We start from the raw sequence: 22749 nt of genomic DNA, 5'->3' as shown, positions 1-22749 counted from the left end.
AAGTTGGGCCCCCGCTAAAGGGCGGTGTGACGTGTTGTTCGTCTTAGTGCGGACCACTAAGAATGATGTCACGTATGCGGGAAAGAACTTGAAGGCGTTTTCCCTGCTTTTACATCGAGCCGTGGCCTCCAACACTAAACTTGGGTTGGACTTCCAGTATGAGTGAGTACATCTTCACTATCCCATCTTATATTTTGGTTGCATTGCACAATGTCGGCGAGGAGTGAAGAGAGGAGAACGACCTTAGCTATGGTCAGGTGGTTGACCTGATAGTTAATTTGTACCATGCTCTTTTCCAGGGCACAAGCGTCCTACAGTTCTGCTTTGTAGCGTGTTCATGGACCCCAAAAGTTGGGCCCCCGCTAAAGGGCGGTGCGACGTGTTGTTTGTCTTAGTGCGGACCACTAAGAATGATGTCACGTATGCGGGAAAGAACTCGAAGGCGTTTTCCCAGCTTTTATATCGAGCCGTAGCCTCCAACACTAAACTTGGGTTGGACTTCCAGTATGAGTGAGTACATCTTCACTATCCCATCTTACATTTTGGTTGCATTGCACAATGTTGGCGAGGAGTGAAGAGAGGAGAACGACCTTAGCTATGGTCAGGTGGTTGACCGGATTGTTAATTTGTACCATGCTCTTTTCCAGGGCACAAGCGTCCTACAGTTCTGCTTTGTAGCGCCTTCATGGACCCCAAAAGTTGGGCCCCCGCTAAAGGGCGGTGTGACGTGTTGTTCGTCTTAGTGCGGACCACTAAGAATGATGTCACGTATGCGGGAAAGAACTTGAAGGCGTTTTCCCTGCTTTTACATCGAGCCGTGGCCTCCAACACTAAACTTGGGTTGGACTTCCAGTATGAGTGAGTACATCTTCACTATCCCATCTTATATTTTGGTTGCATTGCACAATGTCGGCGAGGAGTGAAGAGAGGAGAACGACCTTAGCTATGGTCAGGTGGTTGACCTGATTGTTAATTTGTACCATGCTCTTTTCCAGGGCACAAGCGTCCTACAGTTCTGCTTTGTAGCGTGTTCATGGACCCCAAAAGTTGGGCCCCCGCTAAAGGGCGGTGCGACGTGTTGTTTGTCTTAGTGCGGACCACTAAGAATGATGTCACGTATGCGGGAAAGAACTCGAAGGCGTTTTCCCAGCTTTTACATCGAGCCGTGGCCTCCAACACTAAACTTGGGTTGGACTTCCAGTATGAGTGAGTACATCTTCACTATCCCATCTTATATTTTGGTTGCATTGCACAATGTTGGCGAGGAGTGAAGAGAGGAGAACGACCTTAGCTATGGTCAGGTGGTTGACCTGATTGTTAATTTGTACCATGCTCTTTTCCAGGGCACAAGCGTCCTAGAGTTCTGCTTTGTAGCGTCTTCATGGACCCCAAAAGTTGGGCCCCCGCTAAAGGGCGGTGCGACGTGTTGTTCGTCTTAGTGCGGACCACTAAGAATGATGTCACGTATGCGGGAAAGAACTCGAAGGCGTTTTCCCTGCTTTTATATCGAGCCGTAGCCTCCAACACTAAACTTGGGTTGGACTTCCAGTATGAGTGAGTACATCTTCACTATCCCATCTTATATTTTGGTTGCATTGCACAATGTTGGCGAGGAGTGAAGAGAGGAGAACGACCTTAGCTATGGTCAGGTGGTTGACCTGATTGTTAATTTGTACCATGTTCTTTTCCAGGGCACAAGCGTCCTACAGTTCTGCTTTGTAGCGTCTTCATGGACCCCAAAAGTTGGGCTCCCGCTAAAGGGCGGTGCGACGTGTTGTTCGTCTTAGTGCGGACCACTAAGAATGATGTCACGTATGCGGGAAAGAACTCGAAGGCGTTTTCCCAGCTTTTACATCGAGCCGTGGCCTCCAACACTAAACTTGGGTTGGACTTCCAGTATGAGTGAGTACATCTTCACTATCCCATCTTATATTTTGGTTGCATTGCACAATGTCGGCGAGGAGTGAAGAGAGGAGAACGACCTTAGCTATGGTCAGGTGGTTGACCTGATTGTTAATTTGTACCATGCTCTTTTCCAGGGCACAAGCGTCCTACAGTTCTGCTTTGTAGCGTGTTCATGGACCCCAAAAGTTGGGCCCCCGCTAAAGGGCGGTGCGACGTGTTGTTTGTCTTAGTGCGGACCACTAAGAATGATGTCACGTATGCGGGAAAGAACTCGAAGGCGTTTTCCCAGCTTTTACATCGAGCCGTGGCCTCCAACACTAAACTTGGGTTGGACTTCCAGTATGAGTGAGTACATCTTCACTATCCCATCTTATATTTTGGTTGCATTGCACAATGTTGGCGAGGAGTGAAGAGAGGAGAACGACCTTAGCTATGGTCAGGTGGTTGACCTGATTGTTAATTTGTACCATGCTTTTTTCCAGGGCACAAGCGTCCTACAGTTCTGCTTTGTAGCGTCTTCATGGACCCCAAAAGTTGGGCCCCCGCTAAAGGGCGGTGCGACGTGTTGTTCGTCTTAGTGCGGACCACTAAGAATGATGTCACGTATGCGGGAAAGAACTCGAAGGCGTTTTCCCTGCTTTTATATCGAGCCGTAGCCTCCAACACTAAACTTGGGTTGGACTTCCAGTATGAGTGAGTACATCTTCACTATCCCATCTTATATTTTGGTTGCATTGCACAATGTTGGCGAGGAGTGAAGAGAGGAGAACGACCTTAGCTATGGTCAGGTGGTTGACCTGATTGTTAATTTGTACCATGCTCTTTTCCAGGGCACAAGCGTCCTACAGTTCTGCTTTGTAGCGTCTTCATGGACCCCAAAAGTTGGGCCCCCAAGGGCGGTGCGACGTGTTGTTCGTCTTAGTGCGGACCACTAAGGATGATGTCACGTATGCGGGAAAGAACTCGAAGGCGTTTTCCCTGCTTTTATATCGAGCCGTAGCCTCCAACACTAAACTTGGGTTGGACTTCCAGTATGAGTGAGTACATCTTCACTATCCCATCTTATATTTTGGTTGCATTGCACAATGTTGGCGAGGAGTGAAGAGAGGAGAACGACCTTAGCTATGGTCAGGTGGTTGACCTGATTGTTAATTTGTACCATGCTCTTTTCCAGGGCACAAGCGTCCTACAGTTCTGCTTTGTAGCGTCTTCATGGACCCCAAAAGTTGGGCCCCCGCTAAAGGGCGGTGCGACGTGTTGTTCGTCTTAGTGCGGACCACTAAGAATGATGTCACGTATGCGGGAAAGAACTCGAAGGCGTTTTCCCAGCTTTTACATCGAGCCGTGGCCTCCAACACTAAACTTGGGTTGGACTTCCAGTATGAGTGAGTACATCTTCACTATCCCATCTTATATTTTGGTTGCATTGCACAATGTCGGCGAGGAGTGAAGAGAGGAGAACGACCTTAGCTATGGTCAGGTGGTTGACCTGATTGTTAATTTGTACCATGCTCTTTTCCAGGGCACAAGCGTCCTACAGTTCTGCTTTGTAGCGTGTTCATGGACCCCAAAAGTTGGGCCCCCGCTAAAGGGCGGTGCGACGTGTTGTTTGTCTTAGTGCGGACCACTAAGAATGATGTCACGTATGCGGGAAAGAACTCGAAGGCGTTTTCCCAGCTTTTACATCGAGCCGTGGCCTCCAACACTAAACTTGGGTTGGACTTCCAGTATGAGTGAGTACATCTTCACTATCCCATCTTATATTTTGGTTGCATTGCACAATGTTGGCGAGGAGTGAAGAGAGGAGAACGACCTTAGCTATGGTCAGGTGGTTGACCTGATTGTTAATTTGTACCATGCTCTTTTCCAGGGCACAAGCGTCCTACAGTTCTGCTTTGTAGCGTGTTCATGGACCCCAAAAGTTGGGCCCCCGCTAAAGGGCGGTGCGACGTGTTGTTCGTCTTAGTGCGGACCACTAAGAATGATGTCACGTATGCGGGAAAGAACTCGAAGGCGTTTTCCCTGCTTTTATATCGAGCCGTAGCCTCCAACACTAAACTTGGGTTGGACTTCCAGTATGAGTGAGTACATCTTCACTATCCCATCTTATATTTTGGTTGCATTGCACAATGTTGGCGAGGAGTGAAGAGAGGAGAAGGACCTTAGCTATGGTCAGGTGGTTGACCTGATTGTTAATTTGTACCATGCTCTTTTCCAGGGCACAAGCGTCCTACAGTTTTGCTTTGTAGCGTCTTCATGGACCCCAAAAGTTGGGCCCCCGCTAAAGGGCGGTGCGACGTGTTGTTCGTCTTAGTGCGGACCACTAAGAATGATGTCACGTATGCGGGAAAGAACTCGAAGGCGTTTTCCCAGCTTTTACATCGAGCCGTGGCCTCCAACACTAAACTTGGGTTGGACTTCCAGTATGAGTGAGTACATCTTCACTATCCCATCTTATATTTTGGTTGCATTGCACAATGTCGGCGAGGAGTGAAGAGAGGAGAACGACCTTAGCTATGGTCAGGTGGTTGACCTGATTGTTAATTTGTACCATGCTCTTTTCCAGGGCACAAGCGTCCTACAGTTCTGCTTTGTAGCGTGTTCATGGACCCCAAAAGTTGGGCCCCCGCTAAAGGGCGGTGCGACGTGTTGTTTGTCTTAGTGCGGACCACTAAGAATGATGTCACGTATGCGGGAAAGAACTCGAAGGCGTTTTCCCAGCTTTTATATCGAGCCGTAGCCTCCAACACTAAACTTGGGTTGGACTTCCAGTATGAGTGAGTACATCTTCACTATCCCATCTTACATTTTGGTTGCATTGCACAATGTTGGCGAGGAGTGAAGAGAGGAGAACGACCTTAGCTATGGTCAGGTGGTTGACCGGATTGTTAATTTGTACCATGCTCTTTTCCAGGGCACAAGCGTCCTACAGTTCTGCTTTGTAGCGCCTTCATGGACCCCAAAAGTTGGGCCCCCGCTAAAGGGCGGTGTGACGTGTTGTTCGTCTTAGTGCGGACCACTAAGAATGATGTCACGTATGCGGGAAAGAACTTGAAGGCGTTTTCCCTGCTTTTACATCGAGCCGTGGCCTCCAACACTAAACTTGGGTAGGACTTCCAGTATGAGTGAGTACATCTTCACTATCCCATCTTATATTTTGGTTGCATTGCACAATGTCGGCGAGGAGTGAAGAGAGGAGAACGACCTTAGCTATGGTCAGGTGGTTGACCTGATTGTTAATTTGTACCATGCTCTTTTCCAGGGCACAAGCGTCCTACAGTTCTGCTTTGTAGCGTGTTCATGGACCCCAAAAGTTGGGCCCCCGCTAAAGGACGGTGCGACGTGTTGTTTGTCTTAGTGCGGACCACTAAGAATGATGTCACGTATGCGGGAAAGAACTCGAAGGCGTTTTCCCAGCTTTTACATCGAGCCGTGGCCTCCAACACTAAACTTGGGTTGGACTTCCAGTATGAGTGAGTACATCTTCACTATCCCATCTTATATTTTGGTTGCATTGCACAATGTTGGCGAGGAGTGAAGAGAGGAGAACGACCTTAGCTATGGTCAGGTGGTTGACCTGATTGTTAATTTGTACCATGCTCTTTTCCAGGGCACAAGCGTCCTAGAGTTCTGCTTTGTAGCGTCTTCATGGACCCCAAAAGTTGGGCCCCCGCTAAAGGGCGGTGCGACGTGTTGTTCGTCTTAGTGCGGACCACTAAGAATGATGTCACGTATGCGGGAAAGAACTCGAAGGCGTTTTCCCTGCTTTTACATCGAGCCGTGGCCTCCAACACTAAACTTGGGTTGGACTTCCAGTATGAGTGAGTACATCTTCACTATCCCATCTTATATTTTGGTTGCATTGCACAATGTCGGCGAGGAGTGAAGAGAGGAGAACGACCTTAGCTATGGTCAGGTGGTTGACCTGATTGTTAATTTGTACCATGCTCTTTTCCAGGGCACAAGCGTCCTACAGTTCTGCTTTGTAGCGTGTTCATGGACCCCAAAAGTTGGGCCCCCGCTAAAGGGCGGTGCGACGTGTTGTTTGTCTTAGTGCGGACCACTAAGAATGATGTCACGTATGCGGGAAAGAACTCGAAGGCGTTTTCCCAGCTTTTACATCGAGCCGTGGCCTCCAACACTAAACTTGGGTTGGACTTCCAGTATGAGTGAGTACATCTTCACTATCCCATCTTATATTTTGGTTGCATTGCACAATGTTGGCGAGGAGTGAAGAGAGGAGAACGACCTTAGCTATGGTCAGGTGGTTGACCTGATTGTTAATTTGTACCATGCTTTTTTCCAGGGCACAAGCGTCCTACAGTTCTGCTTTGTAGCGTCTTCATGGACCCCAAAAGTTGGGCCCCCAAGGGCGGTGCGACGTGTTGTTCGTCTTAGTGCGGACCACTAAGGATGATGTCACGTATGCGGGAAAGAACTCGAAGGCGTTTTCCCTGCTTTTATATCGAGCCGTAGCCTCCAACACTAAACTTGGGTTGGACTTCCAGTATGAGTGAGTACATCTTCACTATCCCATCTTATATTTTGGTTGCATTGCACAATGTTGGCGAGGAGTGAAGAGAGGAGAACGACCTTAGCTATGGTCAGGTGGTTGACCTGATTGTTAATTTGTACCATGCTCTTTTCCAGGGCACAAGCGTCCTACAGTTCTGCTTTGTAGCGTCTTCATGGACCCCAAAAGTTGGGCCCCCGCTAAAGGGCGGTGCGACGTGTTGTTCGTCTTAGTGCGGACCACTAAGAATGATGTCACGTATGCGGGAAAGAACTCGAAGGCGTTTTCCCAGCTTTTACATCGAGCCGTGGCCTCCAACACTAAACTTGGGTTGGACTTCCAGTATGAGTGAGTACATCTTCACTATCCCATCTTATATTTTGGTTGCATTGCACAATGTCGGCGAGGAGTGAAGAGAGGAGAACGACCTTAGCTATGGTCAGGTGGTTGACCTGATTGTTAATTTGTACCATGCTCTTTTCCAGGGCACAAGCGTCCTACAGTTCTGCTTTGTAGCGTGTTCATGGACCCCAAAAGTTGGGCCCCCGCTAAAGGGCGGTGCGACGTGTTGTTTGTCTTAGTGCGGACCACTAAGAATGATGTCACGTATGCGGGAAAGAACTCGAAGGCGTTTTCCCAGCTTTTACATCGAGCCGTGGCCTCCAACACTAAACTTGGGTTGGACTTCCAGTATGAGTGAGTACATCTTCACTATCCCATCTTATATTTTGGTTGCATTGCACAATGTTGGCGAGGAGTGAAGAGAGGAGAACGACCTTAGCTATGGTCAGGTGGTTGACCTGTTTGTTAATTTGTACCATGCTCTTTTCCAGGGCACAAGCGTCCTACAGTTCTGCTTTGTAGCGTGTTCATGGACCCCAAAAGTTGGGCCCCCGCTAAAGGGCGGTGCGACGTGTTGTTCGTCTTAGTGCGGACCACTAAGAATGATGTCACGTATGCGGGAAAGAACTCGAAGGCGTTTTCCCTGCTTTTATATCGAGCCGTAGCCTCCAACACTAAACTTGGGTTGGACTTCCAGTATGAGTGAGTACATCTTCACTATCCCATCTTATATTTTGGTTGCATTGCACAATGTTGGCGAGGAGTGAAGAGAGGAGAACGACCTTAGCTATGGTCAGGTGGTTGACCTGTTTGTTAATTTGTACCATGCTCTTTTCCAGGGCACAAGCGTCCTACAGTTCTGCTTTGTAGCGTGTTCATGGACCCCAAAAGTTGGGCCCCCGCTAAAGGGCGGTGCGACGTGTTGTTCGTCTTAGTGCGGACCACTAAGAATGATGTCACGTATGCGGGAAAGAACTCGAAGGCGTTTTCCCTGCTTTTATATCGAGCCGTAGCCTCCAACACTAAACTTGGGTTGGACTTCCAGTATGAGTGAGTACATCTTCACTATCCCATCTTATATTTTGGTTGCATTGCACAATGTCGGCGAGGAGTGAAGAGAGGAGAACGACCTTAGCTATGGTCAGGTGGTTGACCTGATTGTTAATTTGTACCATGCTCTTTTCCAGGGCACAAGCGTCCTACAGTTCTGCTTTGTAGCGTGTTCATGGACCCCAAAAGTTGGGCCCCCGCTAAAGGGCGGTGCGACGTCTTGTTTGTCTTAGTGCGGACCACTAAGAATGATGTCACGTATGCGGGAAAGAACTCGAAGGCGTTTTCCCAGCTTTTATATCGAGCCGTAGCCTCCAACACTAAACTTGGGTTGGACTTCCAGTATGAGTGAGTACATCTTCACTATCCCATCTTATATTTTGGTTGCATTGCACAATGTTGGCGAGGAGTGAAGAGAGGAGAACGACCTTAGCTATGGTCAGGTGGTTGACCTGATTGTTAATTTGTACCATGCTTTTTTCCAGGGCACAAGCGTCCTACAGTTCTGCTTTGTAGCGTCTTCATGGACCCCAAAAGTTGGGCCCCCGCTAAAGGGCGGTGCGACGTGTTGTTCGTCTTAGTGCGGACCACTAAGAATGATGTCACGTATGCGGGAAAGAACTCGAAGGCGTTTTCCCTGCTTTTATATCGAGCCGTAGCCTCCAACACTAAACTTGGGTTGGACTTCCAGTATGAGTGAGTACATCTTCACTATCCCATCTTATATTTTGGTTGCATTGCACAATGTTGGCGAGGAGTGAAGAGAGGAGAACGACCTTAGCTATGGTCAGGTGGTTGACCTGATTGTTAATTTGTACCATGCTCTTTTCCAGGGCACAAGCGTCCTACAGTTCTGCTTTGTAGCGTCTTCATGGACCCCAAAAGTTGGGCCCCCAAGGGCGGTGCGACGTGTTGTTCGTCTTAGTGCGGACCACTAAGGATGATGTCACGTATGCGGGAAAGAACTCGAAGGCGTTTTCCCTGCTTTTATATCGAGCCGTGGCCTGAACACTAAACTTGGGTTGGACTTCCAGTATGAGTGAGTACATCTTCACTATCCCATCTTATATTTTGGTTGCATTGCACAATGTTGGCGAGGAGTGAAGAGAGGAGAACGACCTTAGCTATGGTCAGGTGGTTGATCTGATTGTTAATTTGTACCATGCTCTTTTCCAGGGCACAAGCGTCCTACAGTTCTGCTTTGTAGCTTCTTCATGGACCCCAAAAGTTGGGCCCCCGCTAAAGGGCGGTGCGACGTGTTGTTCGTCTTAGTGCGGACCACTAAGAATGATGTCACGTATGCGGGAAAGAACTCGAAGGCGTTTTCCCAGCTTTTACATCGAGCCGTGGCCTCCAACACTAAACTTGGGTTGGACTTCCAGTATGAGTGAGTACATCTTCACTATCCCATCTTATATTTTGGTTGCAGTGCACAATGTTGGCGAGGAGTGAAGAGAGGAGAACGACCTTAGCTATGGTCAGGTGGTTGATCTGATTGTTAATTTGTACCATGCTCTTTTCCAGGGCACAAGCGTCCTACAGTTCTGCTTTGTAGCGTCTTCATGGACCCCAAAAGTTGGGCCCCCGCTAAAGGGCGGTGCGACGTGCTGTATGTCTTAGTGCGGACCACTAAGAATGATGTCACGTATGCGGGAAAGAACTCGAAGGCGTTTTCCCAGCTTTTACATCGAGCCGTGGCCTCCAACACTAAACTTGGGTTGGACTTCCAGTATGAGTGAGTACATCTTCACTATCCCATCTTATCTTTTGTTTGCATTGCACAGTGTTGGCGAGGAGTGAAGAGAGGAGAACGACCATAGCTATGGTCAGGTGGTTGATCTGATTGTTAATTTGTACCATGCTCTTTTCCAGGGCACAAGCGTCCTACAGTTCTGCTTTGTAGCGTCTTCATGGACCCCAAAAGTTGGGCCCCCGCTAAAGGGCGGTGCGACGTCTTGTTTGTCTTAGTGCGGACCACTAAGAATGATGTCACGTATGCGGGAAAGAACTCGAAGGCGTTTTCCCATCTTTTACATCGAGCCGTGGCCTCCAACACTAAACTTGGGTTGGACTTCCAGTATGAGTGAGTATATCTTCACTATCCCACCTTATATGCCTGCAAGGTGTCTTTGGCTCGTCACACTGTCCCACGGGTCTGCTACGAAGCGGCAGACGAATGAGCAGAATCCACCAGGAACGACATGCATTGAAAGATGTTGGCCGATGTTCCACACCAGTCATTGCTTATCCTTAGCTTCGACCAGGCTGAAGGATCTCCCAGTAAAATGGAAGGTCTGCCACAGACGATGGTGGAACAAGGAAGGAAACAAACAGTTAGGACCCCATGAAGACGGATTTCAACAGCAACTGCCTGAAGTGCTGTTTTCAGTGGGAAATGTTTTGAAAGGCGGGTTTTCGATGTAACAATAGCAACACCTCCTGATGTACGTTTTCCCCCAACACTATCTTTTCCCCCAACACTATCTTTTCTGAACAAGTTCCATCGCCTGAGCGCATGTGCCTGCTGCCGATTAAGATAGGTCTCCTGTATTGCAAAACACAACACATCCTACCTATCTGCAAGATCATTGACGTCGTCAAGATTCGTGAAAATTCGTGTCCGGTAATGTACTTGTGTGTGCTTTAGTCTGTGTATGTTTGGTTTCTTGAAGAAATATGTTGATACCTTTTTTTTCTTTCTTCTGGATAACTGATGTGCGGGTAACCTTGACACGCAGAATCTCCGTCTCATTATTTCCCCTTTGGACAAGATCGTGAATATCAGGAGTGCTCATCGGAGCAATTGCCGCGGCGGTCGGCCCCCTTGCACTCGTTTGTGTCGTGGCCTGCATGACCACACCGTGTACAACAAGGAGAGCCCCGGCATGCATCAGCAGCATGCCCGTATCGATTGCAACGAATGCAGCGCAAGCGGACTTGTCAGGTAAGTTGGGCTTATCAAAAGTCAATACCATGTTCCTCGTGGTGATATATTCACCACTCTTACGGATCTTAATTTCCTCCACAGGTACGTCAATCAGCTCTGAAACTGAGATGAGGCCCCTGCAAGCGTTGATGATTTTGTGGAAAGAAGCTGAAATCTTCTTTCCCATCATCTCGTGCGTGTTTAGGATGTGTTAGCATTTTAGGAGCAGGTCACCCGATTTGGTTTCAGTAATGTTCTTCGACGGTGCTGCCGCTGCCTTCTCCAAGAAAAAAAAAAGGGTGCCATTTTTCCCAGCGCTCTGCTTTTCTCTTTGTGTCTCAAGACGTCAATACAATGTATTTTGAGGTGAACTGTTTCGATACAGTCCTTAAGACTTGCCAACTTCGTGGCCAAGATCTCAGTTGATTGTAACGCTAACAAAATGTGATAAGTTCCCTTTCCCTCTTGTTTGCTTCGCGCTCCCTTTTGCCTGACAAAAGCGCATGTGTATGCCTGCACAGCTGTCAGTAGACGGCGACTACCACAGAATAAACATTGTTTGACCGCTTGAATGTGTGACATGGGGGCAGCGGGAACACGAATGCTACGCGCAACGCACCATGCGCCACAGCTCTAAAGACAAGTTGGAGCTCCGAAAGGACATCGTCGATGGATACCCTTGAAGGCCAACCACAGCCACAAGCTTCGAAAATGCTGCATAGTCTGTCAAGCCTTCTTCCTTCGCTCAAACCGCTGCATACTTCGCAGGACCTATAGAAATCCCGGAAACTATGGAGAAGTGAGTTCCAACTATTTTCTGTTGCTACTGCTTTCAAGGCTCAGGCAAAAGAAGCGAAGCCCGCAACTTTCTTAGTTGTAGTCGGAGAAGAACGAAGGAAAATTTACACTACGCTCAAGTTGTGAATAGGAGTTGTGATTGTGAATAGGAGCGTTGAGACGTTTCTAAGTTAATAGAGGAGTTCGAAAGGTACTGCAGCCATCAGTAAACTGGTGCTGGCCTCAGCTTTTGACACCTTACCACGATACTTCGCCAGTATCAGTACACAAGAGCTTTCTAAAACGATGTTGCCCCGAAGAATTGATGATCCACCTTACATACTTCATTTGGTCATGGAGGAAGGAATGAGAGGCAGATGCAGCATCGCTTGTTTAATATTACAGGGAATTCATATAACTAGAACTAACCAGGGTAAACCTTTCAGACGACACAGTCACACTAGGCTCAACAGAGTGACCGGCCGTGGGCGTTACCACAAGTGAGGGGTATGACAGCTGCGACAGCAGAGTTCATGATAACCTGGTAACACTTTTGTGGTGAGCAGCGGTGTACTTTTAGGCCTATGTGGTTATTCCAGAGCAAAAGAGTCGCAGCGTACCTCTCGAAATGATACCATATATGTACTACAGTGAACCCTCGTTAATATGACCCCCGATAATCTGACATACGCGCTTTACGACCATACTCCTGGGGAACAATGCAGTGAAACCTCTGCAAATCTCCCCCTTTAATATGACAATTCCGCATTATGACCAAAATTTTCGGGAACGACCATGGTCATAATAACGAGGGTTCACTGTATACGAATAAGAAGCGCTTCTTCAAACTATATTTTCGCTTCTTGATCATTCAGCCACAATCTTACGCCGCATGATGTTTGACAGCCTACCCAGCGCGGGAAGAAACATTCCTCAGTTCACCATTCAGCCATTCACCAACAAAACGACACCCGACAACTAGCATCCGAAGCGGGAAACGGGAAGAACCGTGTCATATGTCCGCAACTACGAGCTGTAATGTCGCTCAGATCGGCGAGCTCAAAAATTTCGGTACTATCCGTTGTGCTGGCAGGATAGCGGTATCGCGAAGGTCGCAATCAGCAAGTGGTGAAGGGGCTAGGCAAAGCAAACGCCGCATATACGTCTGAGTAACTGAGTGGGCGCAATCTCCCAGCTCTTATTGGCTTAACATCCGTCGGACAGGCGTTGGAGCCGTTGCCTTGCGGCAGTCGTATGTCAGGGGCGAGGTGGCAACCCCCAACATGGAGGTGAGGAGCTCCATGTCCATTGCTTCCAAGAGTGCTACATGGAATAATTCTATGCTGGTTAGTAGTGCCTCTGAGGGCAAACTGTGTTTCAGCCAGCCCTTATCAGAGTACAGGTTCCGCAGGCCAGGCCAGGTTCATCGACACGGTAGCGATGTGAAGAATGGCCGAAGACGAGGAACAGAGGGCATGATAATGTCCTGACGCTGGGACTCGTGCCAGCGACAGCTGACGAAAAAGCTGGGGCCGCATGGTCTTCAAACTTACCACGGGATGTGCTTGGAGCTTCGTTCAACAGTTAAATGTGAGCAGACGCCATGAGAGCTTCAAATGTCTTCTCACGACAGTGTCTGCTCAGTATACCCTCACCATGGAATGGTGAACGTGAGCTGAGGATTGCTGCCAGGTATATAGCTCCCAAGGTTGTGAATGAAGATGAGCAGTCGCCACAACACTGAGAAATCCTCAGAAATATGTATTTCTAGTCAGAAGTGTACAGCGTCTCTTGATGGTGTATACCGTATCATTTACCAAGCATTTGTTCTTTTTCTTTCTTTCCTTTAAAACAGGGCGTCGCGGCCAAGCTACATCCTGTGCAGAAGTACCCTCACTCCCACTGCGCGTATAGCGAACCCCATCACCATGGACTGGGCCATCTTCGTCCTTCGGAACTGTCTGCTTTCATTGTACGATTCATACCTCCAGGAAGCTCAGCCTTTCAGTAAACACATTCGCAATTCGATTTGTATAGGTCGTGAGCAAATTAGGAGACGCCCCTCTTGTTCTGTGCACATTTTGGAAGGATTACGAATCGCATTGGAATGTTGGTATGTCGGAGAAGCAAGCTACCACTATATGTACTATGTAGTTGTCAAAATGAAGTATGACGAGGACAAGGCGATGAGGATGTGCCGCAAACGATATAAACGATACGAGCAGATATATGTGTGCCATCAAACAGGAAACTGAAAATATTATTCTGGTGAACAATAGATGCGCATGTTATATATTATGAGCTATGTGTTACTACCCTTATTTACTTTGGCGCATCAGACTGTGGCTCCTTGTTACGTCTAATAATCTTCCCACCAGTGTGCATTTACATGCTTAAATCCTTACGTGTTTACTCTCCGTGACCCCGCCCAGTGTGTTGCATCTGTGTGTTGTGTGACATCTGCATTGTTTGTGAGTGTCCTTTGAGCGCCTATTGTATATATGCTTGTATGAAGCCCATCCCCTCTTTTCTGCCCTTGTGGCTCTGAGGGTAGCGAAAATAAACGAAATATATAAAGTAGAAAATACACCGCCCGCGCATTCCGCACTGTTCGCTCGCGCGAATACTAGCTGAATTTTGAGATTGGTATTCCCGCTGGTAAAATGCTGCTGGCCCACTCAACGTCATTCCCAGGAGGAAGCTGCCTTTTCAACCCGGCAACAGAGGTCACTCACCGCACGGCACACCACCACCATGCGCAAATTCCAACTTCGGAAGCCATCGTCGTCAGCTCCACGTCATCAGGTCAGCCTGGAAGGTTCGCACGCAAGACACCCCGCATTACCATCACCTGCCGGCCGTGACGCCAGAGCCCCGTGCTCGCCGAGCGGTGGCGCTCGTCACGGCAGCCGACGTCACCCTCCCTGCAGCCGACGTCTCGGCAGATCACCAGCGCGGCGAACAACGCCACCCACGCGCAGCCAACACGGCTTCCAACCTCTCTTCACGGCCCCGCAAACCTCGCATATCTTCTGGCGCACATCGCCAAGGGCCTCTCATGCCACTCATCGAGCCAGCACGCATTCATGTTCACGACACCTTCAGCTCCGCACCTGCCTTGCTGGACCACATCATGCTGCGTCATCACCACCTTTCTGCGACACCACCTTTCGGAACCTCCCACCCGCCTGCACAAGCGCCCTGCACAGCTCCTGCTACTGCTGCAATCTGCTCTTTTGCTCGCATTACCACAGCTGCCGCTGTGTCTGGGCGGGGGAGTATCTGTAACGGCCACCTACCGGAGAAGAAGACGACTACCGCAACAGCGGGCACGCGCTACGTGCCCGCAGAATAAACAGTTGATCTCTGGGCTTCCTCCTGTGTGGCTGTCTGCTAGTTAGCTCCCACAAGGGTATTGCAAATAGGTTACAGCGTAAGTTCTGCAATGGAGGGTATGAATTTTTACCCTTTAATAAAGGTAAAAAAAGCATCACAATCATCTCTGCTCTAAGCGATAGAAGTATGCCCATAGAGGGTGAGGAGACTAAATGGACGTTCTCCGAACACAATGTTGCACAATGACTGTGTACCCTGTGATGTTATACATAGCGATTTATTTCATGGTACCTCCCAGTCACATAGGAAAATGTGAGCCACGTGGTTTGCAATGACATGTCAGCTTTGTAAGATACAGCCGTACTATTCCTTGCTGTATAAGGAATTCTCTGTCAATACAAGTGCAGCGGCAACGTATTTAGCGCAGAGGAAGCCTGACTCGACCCCGTGCATATCACTATGTGAATAAAGGGCAACCTCCATGGAGCGAATGTACAGCGAAATAGCTGCGAACTTCACTCAGCGTCGGACGCCCTGCGCGACGCGTCAAAAATGTGAGCGTCCGCCGCCGATTTGCCCATGCCAGATATTTTCGCCCAGCGTCCGCGATTCCGGAAGCGTCAACTGCCAATCAAAGTGCTCTTCCGCTACGAATCTACGCCAGATCGCCTGCACGTGGTCGTCTGCTCTCGTGAATCATAGCAGTGTTGCCACATCTACAGATTTGTATGGAGATCTACAGGTTTCCGGTAACATCTACAGATCTACAGATTATTTCTGAAATATACAGATTTTTTGACTCCGTGATGAACCAAGCCTGAGCATGGGATACACAAAATACACGAGCATACACAAAGTTCGTTAGCAAGCTCAGACTTGTTTCATGGATTTCATGCACCAGCCCGCCTGCGTTTACGCTATGTTGTCAGATCTTCGAACAATCGTTAAAAAAGGTGTGACGAGAACCTGATTCACGATGCTCCACTCTCGGGTGAAACAAAAAGGATACAACGAATTTTTAATTTAATGCTTGCTTTGTGGTGTGTCAGTATATGACTGTCAGTATATAATATCTGATATTTTGTATCACTCGTGGCACGGAGGCTGTTAGCACTTAATTACACGATGTAGCTACTAATCATCATGGTTAGGTCGCTCATGTATTGATTTGTCTGATGATGATACTCGATCTTTTCGTATTCTTTTTGCACCGACGATGGCACCGACAATCAGGTGGTTGTGGTGTGCTAATTCAGAGCGGTTTGCATGACGACTTGTTGCTCGGTTCTTCCCAGACATTACAGCCGGCACCAGGATTTGAACCCGGGAGAGCCAATCCATTCAGCGCAGCTTCCCAATAACGTTTGCCATCACATATTTCCGTTGTTTCGATGCAAAAAACGAAGTAGAAAATGTCAGGCGACGAAACGCACAATATCCTGGCCTAAAAACGATGTTAATTAAGCAAATTGTATGTTTTACTGCAGTCTACAGATTTTTACGGAAATCTCCATACTTTTAAACGAGTGATCTCCATACTTTTCCTCCGACGGGTGTGGCAACACTGAATCATAGTCATCGTCCTCTTCTTGCAACTGGATGCTGTCGTCTGCTCGCTGTTTCGCCAACTGCATCGTTAGAACGTGAGGCATTCTCTGCCAAGAAACATGTTTTCCTTTCGGTACGTTACTGGGCGCATCTTTTCAGACAGTTATTGGATTTAGTTGCAAAATTTGTGACATTAAATACACTTTTTCGAGCAACTGATTTCACTAAGCTTTCACCTTATACCCTGGCAACAGTGACATCACAGCATGACTTCCCGACGCCGTCCGCTGGTTTTTCGCTCCATGGAGCTGGTGCCGGCGAACAACTGGCAGCGGAACGCGCGTGGCAGCCTGCCGTGCGAACTTCCGTTGCAAACATTCGCTCCATGGAGGTTGCCCTTAAAAGGAAGCATTGAGTTCTGCGTCGCATACCCACGGTAACGAAGAAAGATGTACACTCCTAATTGTAGGACACTATTTCAGGTTGCGCAGAGGGGACTAAAAGCTTCCGATGGTCCTGCACTAGGTGTCCTCACAAAAGAGGGCGCATCGGGAAGTAGCAAGGTCGTCCGCAATGTGCTTACGAAGCTGAGCTTATGTGCGTTATAGGCGGTGCGCAACACGACAGTCGCTCCGCCGTGCCGTTGACAACCGCAAACATGCTGGGAAATCTGGATGCTTATCGCCACACGTAATGATAAGCTGCAAATGATTTCTGTGGAAATGAGCGCCGTTCGAGCACCCGACGCCTCCGAACTGCGCCCACTAACAAAAGCCGCCCTTAACATGAATGGCATCTGCGACGTGTAATCGCTGTTGTGAAGGATGTAGAATTTGACATTTCGGCTATGAAATTTCGGGTAAACCGCTTTGAAAGATGCGCGCTACCAAGCTTGGTAAAACACAATGAAGGATTCTTTTGGATGTTGACGTATTCCTCATGCAAGCCCGCATCGAGCATGCGCAAGATATGCTGCTTGACTATCTATTTGCCAAAAAAAAAAAATCGTCAAATCTGCACTCCCGTTTGAAAAAGGGAGGCGGCAGATCAGGGCAGATAACGATATCATTTGAGACGATGGTTGGCAAGGAGCGTGCTATGCGGCGCAGCGTTTTTAACGAGAAGGTCGGCACGCGTAACTCGAAGGTAAGCGTTGCATTTCTTAGTTCACCTTGTGGCGAGTCAATTTTGACATCCTGTTCTGATAACTGTTCAGTAGGCCAGTAAGATGCACCATGAGAAGTAATTGACACCACAGTCATAATTAACGCAGAAATGGAATGCAACCGCGTGCAACAGTGGGGGACAGCAGTACTTGGTGTGCATCTCGGTTTCCGGAAGCAGTTAAAGCGCACTATACGACGGGCGACGCGAAAGCAAGTGCCACCATTTTGAAGCGGATCTACTCTCCGACCCTGTCTTTCATTGGGACCAGGTCGGCGGAGCGATATCTGTTCTGATGGCACGGCAAGCCCCCACCCTCCTGTACTCTAAAAACCACCGGACCGAAGATCGCGTAACATCCTTCAATCGGATGTGGCAAGTAGTACACGGAACGCCGTCTCCGGATGGGTAGCCAGTGAATGCTTTGAATACAAGTTCTGAATTGAATACAAATTATTACAAATGACAAATGCCCTACCACTGTGTCACGACGTATCATGCTCTCAATTGCAGGACGACGCTCTAAGCCTGTTTGAAGGGACCTCCTTGGCAACACCAGAACCAAAAACATTCCTATCCCAACTGCTTGCTTTATTTGGCTAATAAACCTCACAAAAGATCAGGTCCTGCCTTCAGGTCGTCGGGTCTCTCCATTACGACTTTGCTCATGTCTGCCCTTTGTTACACGAGAACTCATATGATACTCCGAGTTGTCAACCACAACAAGCACCAAGCTGCCGGCAGCAGACTTCTCTGGAGTCATGCATGTTCTCAGGACTTACAGCTGAAGATGGCCAGGTCCTTCTTTCACTCCTACGCGAATATGAGGACATATTCGATGTCACCCGTGGACCCTTGGGCTGCTGAAACTTCGTCGTATAGAATCACGACCACCACTGAGAACCCTACGCGCGGTCGACTTTATCGCGCTTCTCACGCTGAAAGTAATTCGAGACCATGTCACCGACATGCTCTCTAAAGGAATTATTCAGGAGTTGGTCGTCACCTGTTGTTTTGGTCAAAAAGAAAGATGGCAGCTGGCGTTTCTGCGTCTATTATGGTGTAGCTGACGACGATGCTAGGCCACGCCCTCGTGACAAGCCAAGCTCGTCGGCACGCATCATCTTCACCCGCGTTCATTCTAGTCGCGCTCTTGCCCAGTAAACTGGCTATTTCTCCTGCTGCCTGTCTTCGACTCTTTTCTTCACGTCGCGACAACTGGTGACCCGAAGACTATATGCACCAACCTTCCGCGCATCCAGACGACCCAGGCATGCCTACCCTTCGATCTGGCACCAACACTTCGCCTGGCACTTCGGCCGCGGCCGTTACCCATGAAGACCCGACCGTTTCCCTCCGCCTCCCACCATTTTGGAGTCAAGACCCGGAACTTTGGTTTGCGCAGGTTGAGCGCCAATTCGACGCCCGGCATATCACAGCGCAGACGTCCAGATTTGGCCACGCCGTTAGCGCCTTTCCAGTCGAAATCGCTGCTGAGATCCGTGATCTCATTCTCAGTCCACCAGCGCAAGCTCCGTATGACACGCTAAAGCGCGAGCTCCTTGATCGAACAGCGCTCTCCATCCATCGCCGCTTACAACAACTGCTGGGCGCAGAGGAACTTGGCGACCAAAAGCCTTCACAGTTACTTCGCCGTATGAGGCAGCTTACGGGAAGCACACCTGTTGACCCGGCTATTATGCAAGAACTATTTCTTCAGCGCCTTCCATCCGACATACGCGTTGTCCTCACGGCTGCTGGTGAGATGTCGTTGGATGATCTTGCCCGCCTCGCCGACCGCATTCTCGATTTACGTACCACTCCATCTTCCTCGGCATCTCACCCAATCTGCGCTTCGCGCGCTGCGCCTCTTCTCCACCCGTCTCAGCCAGCTGCCCTGTCCATCCCCGAATCCGCCGTTCAATCTATCGCCTCAGACCTCACGGCGACTGTCAACAGCCTGCAGTGCAGCGTAAATCGTCTGACTGAGTTAGTGACCGGCCTGACTACCCTTGTGGTAAATGCAACCACGACACGCCACCGCTCACCATCTCCCTTTCGCTTTCGTGGCCGTCAATCCCGCACTCGCCATTATTCGCCACGTCGATACCGCACGCCGTCACCAGCACAAAGTCCGCCATCGCCCTTCTGCTGGTATCACCGCACCTTTGGTGCGCACGCCCGCCAGTGCAAACCACCATGCTCGTGGGCGGGAACGTTTCCCCCAGCACCTGATGGCGGCAGATGCTGCTGGAGGCAACGGCAACCGCCTCTTTTACGTCATCGACTCCATCAATCATCTTCGCTTCCTCGTCGACACTGGCGCTGAAGTGAGCATCATCCCACCACTTCCCTCCGATCGCCATCGTTCCTCCCTTCATTCCCTGCGCGCCGTCAACTCATCCCCCATCAAGTGCTTCGGCGAACGTTCACTTACATTGAACCTTGGATTACGACGCAGCTTCCAATGGGTTTTCATCATCGCAGACGTTTCCGATGCCATCTTGGGCGCCGACTTTCTACGCCATTTTGATTTGCTGGTCGACATCAAAAGAAGGAAGCTCCACGACAACAGTACCGGTCTGTTTGTCCACGGAGTACGTGCCTTACATGCACCGATCAGCCCTGTCATTGTCCGCCCGTCAGCTCCGGAGCAATTTCGCGCCCTTCTTGACGAGTACCCCGATGTCATCCGGTTGCCTCCAACGGACACTCCACCTCGTCACTCCACCACGCACCACATTCTTACCAAGGGCCCCCCTGTGCATGCCAAGCCGAGACGCCTTCCACCTGAGCGTCTCGCCATCGCCAGACGCGAATTTGACCATCTTCTCGCGCTTGGCTACATTCGTCCCTCTAGCAGCCCCTGGGCGTCTGCGCTTCATATGGTTCCCAAAAAAGACCCAGGGGACTGGCGCCCATGCGGGGACTATCGCGCTCTCAACGCTGTGACCATTCCCGACCGATACCCATTACCACATATTCATGACTTCGCCGCCCGCCTTCATGGAGCCACTACCTTCTCCAAAATTGATCTCATCAAGGCATACCATCAAATTCCCGTGGAGCCCACCGACATTCCAAAAACTGCCATCACGACCCCGTTCGGATTATTCGAGTACATCCGGATGCCTTTCGGCTTGCGAAATGCGGCGCAGACGTTTCAAAGATTTATTCACGAAGTCACGCGCGGCCTCCACTTTTGCTTCTGCTATCTCGACGACATCCTGGTGGCCAGCTCCAGCCCCGCCGAGCACGAAGGTCACCTCCGACAGCTTTTCCAGCGTTTACGAGAGTATGGCGTCGTCGTCAACCCTGCAAAATGTGAACTGGGCGTCTCTACCATCGAGTTTCTTGGCCATCACATAGACGCCGCAGGAATCACCCCACTCCGCCGCAAAGTAGAAGCCATCGACAATTTTCCGCGTCCTGCCACCAGACGCAAGCTCCGAGAATTTTTAGGACTCTAATTTTTACCGCCGTTTCGTCCCCCATTGTGCCCAGCTGATCCACCCGCTCTGCTCCCTCCTTTCTGGGCCCGGTGGACCTTCCAAACCGCTCGCGTGGACTGCTGCCGCCGAAACAGCATTCCACAGCATCAAGCGTGCCCTGGCCGAGGCTACGCTCATCGCTCACCCAATTCCTGACGCCCCTATCATCCTTACCGTCGACGCGTCTTCTGAAGCTGTTGGTGGTGCCCTCCATCAAGTCACCCCCGACGAACAGCTTCAGCCACTCGCCTTCTTTTCAAAGCCTCTGAAGCCGGCGGAGGCCCGATATAGTACGTTTGGCCGTGAATTGCTTGCCACATATCTCGCCATCAAGCACTTCCACCACTTTCTCGAAGGACGCAATTTCACGGTCTACACCGACCACAAGCCCCTTACGTACGCCATCTCATCCGGTTCCTCATCTCATTCGCCTCGGGAGTTGCGCCATCTCGCGTACATCTCCGAATTCACCACAGATATTCGACACCTCCCTGGCACCAGCAACGTCGCAGCGGACGCTCTCTCACGGACAAGGATTTCCGCCCTCACGTTCCCGACCACTGTCGACTACGCCTCAATTGCGCAAGCTCAGGACCACGATGCTGCCATCCAAGACCTCATTGCTTGTCCACAATCTCTGTCCATCCACAAAATTCCCTTCCCTGGAACGCCTTACCATTTGCTGTGCGACGTCTCCACCGGCAGCCCACGACCCCTCATTCCGCAAGATTTTCGACGACACATCTTCGACGTTTTTCACTCCCTGCACCACCCAGGAATCAAGGCCACTCAAAAGCTCATTGCGGCTCGCTTTGTCTGGCCCTCGCTGAACCGAGACGTCCGCGATTGGGCCCGCCTATGTTTGGCCTGTCAGCGCTCAAGAGTTCAGCGCCACACACTTTCGCCTCCATCACCGTTTCCTACACCCGATGCTCGTTTCCGTCATGTTCATCTGGACCTGGTGGGTCCCCTTCCGACATCTGCCGGCAAAGCCTACCTTTTCACCTGCATTGACCGCTTCACCCGCTGGCCGGAAGCCATTCCCATCGCCGACATAACTGCTGACACGGTGGTGCGCGTTTTCCTCGACACTTGGGTGGCCCGCTTCGGCGCGCCCGGTACGATTACCACCGACAGAGGCCGCCAGTTCACCTCCCGTCTGTTCGCAGAGATGTGCCGTTTTCTCGGCTCCCAACATCGACAGACGACGGCTTATCACCCTTGCGCCAACGGCCTCGTAGAACGGCTCCACCGCACTCTGAAGACCGCCCTGCGCTCACATGACGACCCCAGCCACTGGGTGGAACGCCTGCCACTAATTCTCCTTGGCGTCAGGGCTGCCATCAAGACAGACGCCCCTGTCTCACCTGCTGAGCTCGTGCATGGCGCGCCGTTAAGACTACCAGGAGAATTCTTCGACCATGCAACTCTCGCCCAACCCGCTCCTGATCTTCTTCACTACGCCACTCGCCTGCAGTCTTACTGTGCTGACTTGCGACCACTGCCCACACGGTCCTCCTCATCCCGTCCCGTCTTCATTCATCCGGCTCTTCATTCCGCAACCCATGTGTTTCTGTGGCACGACGCGGTTCGTAAACCGCTCCAACCCCCGTACGACGGCCCTTTTCCCGTCCACTCTCGTCAAGCGAAGACCATCACCATTAGGCTTCCTAACCGGCTCGAGGTGGTCTCGGTGG

Source organism: Ornithodoros turicata, chromosome 9 (genome assembly GCF_037126465.1).
Source record: "Ornithodoros turicata isolate Travis chromosome 9, ASM3712646v1, whole genome shotgun sequence".
In the NCBI taxonomy this organism is placed as follows: domain Eukaryota; kingdom Metazoa; phylum Arthropoda; class Arachnida; order Ixodida; family Argasidae; genus Ornithodoros; species Ornithodoros turicata.
The sequence above is the reverse complement of the archived record's forward strand: the minus strand, read 5'-3'. Positions refer to the sequence as shown.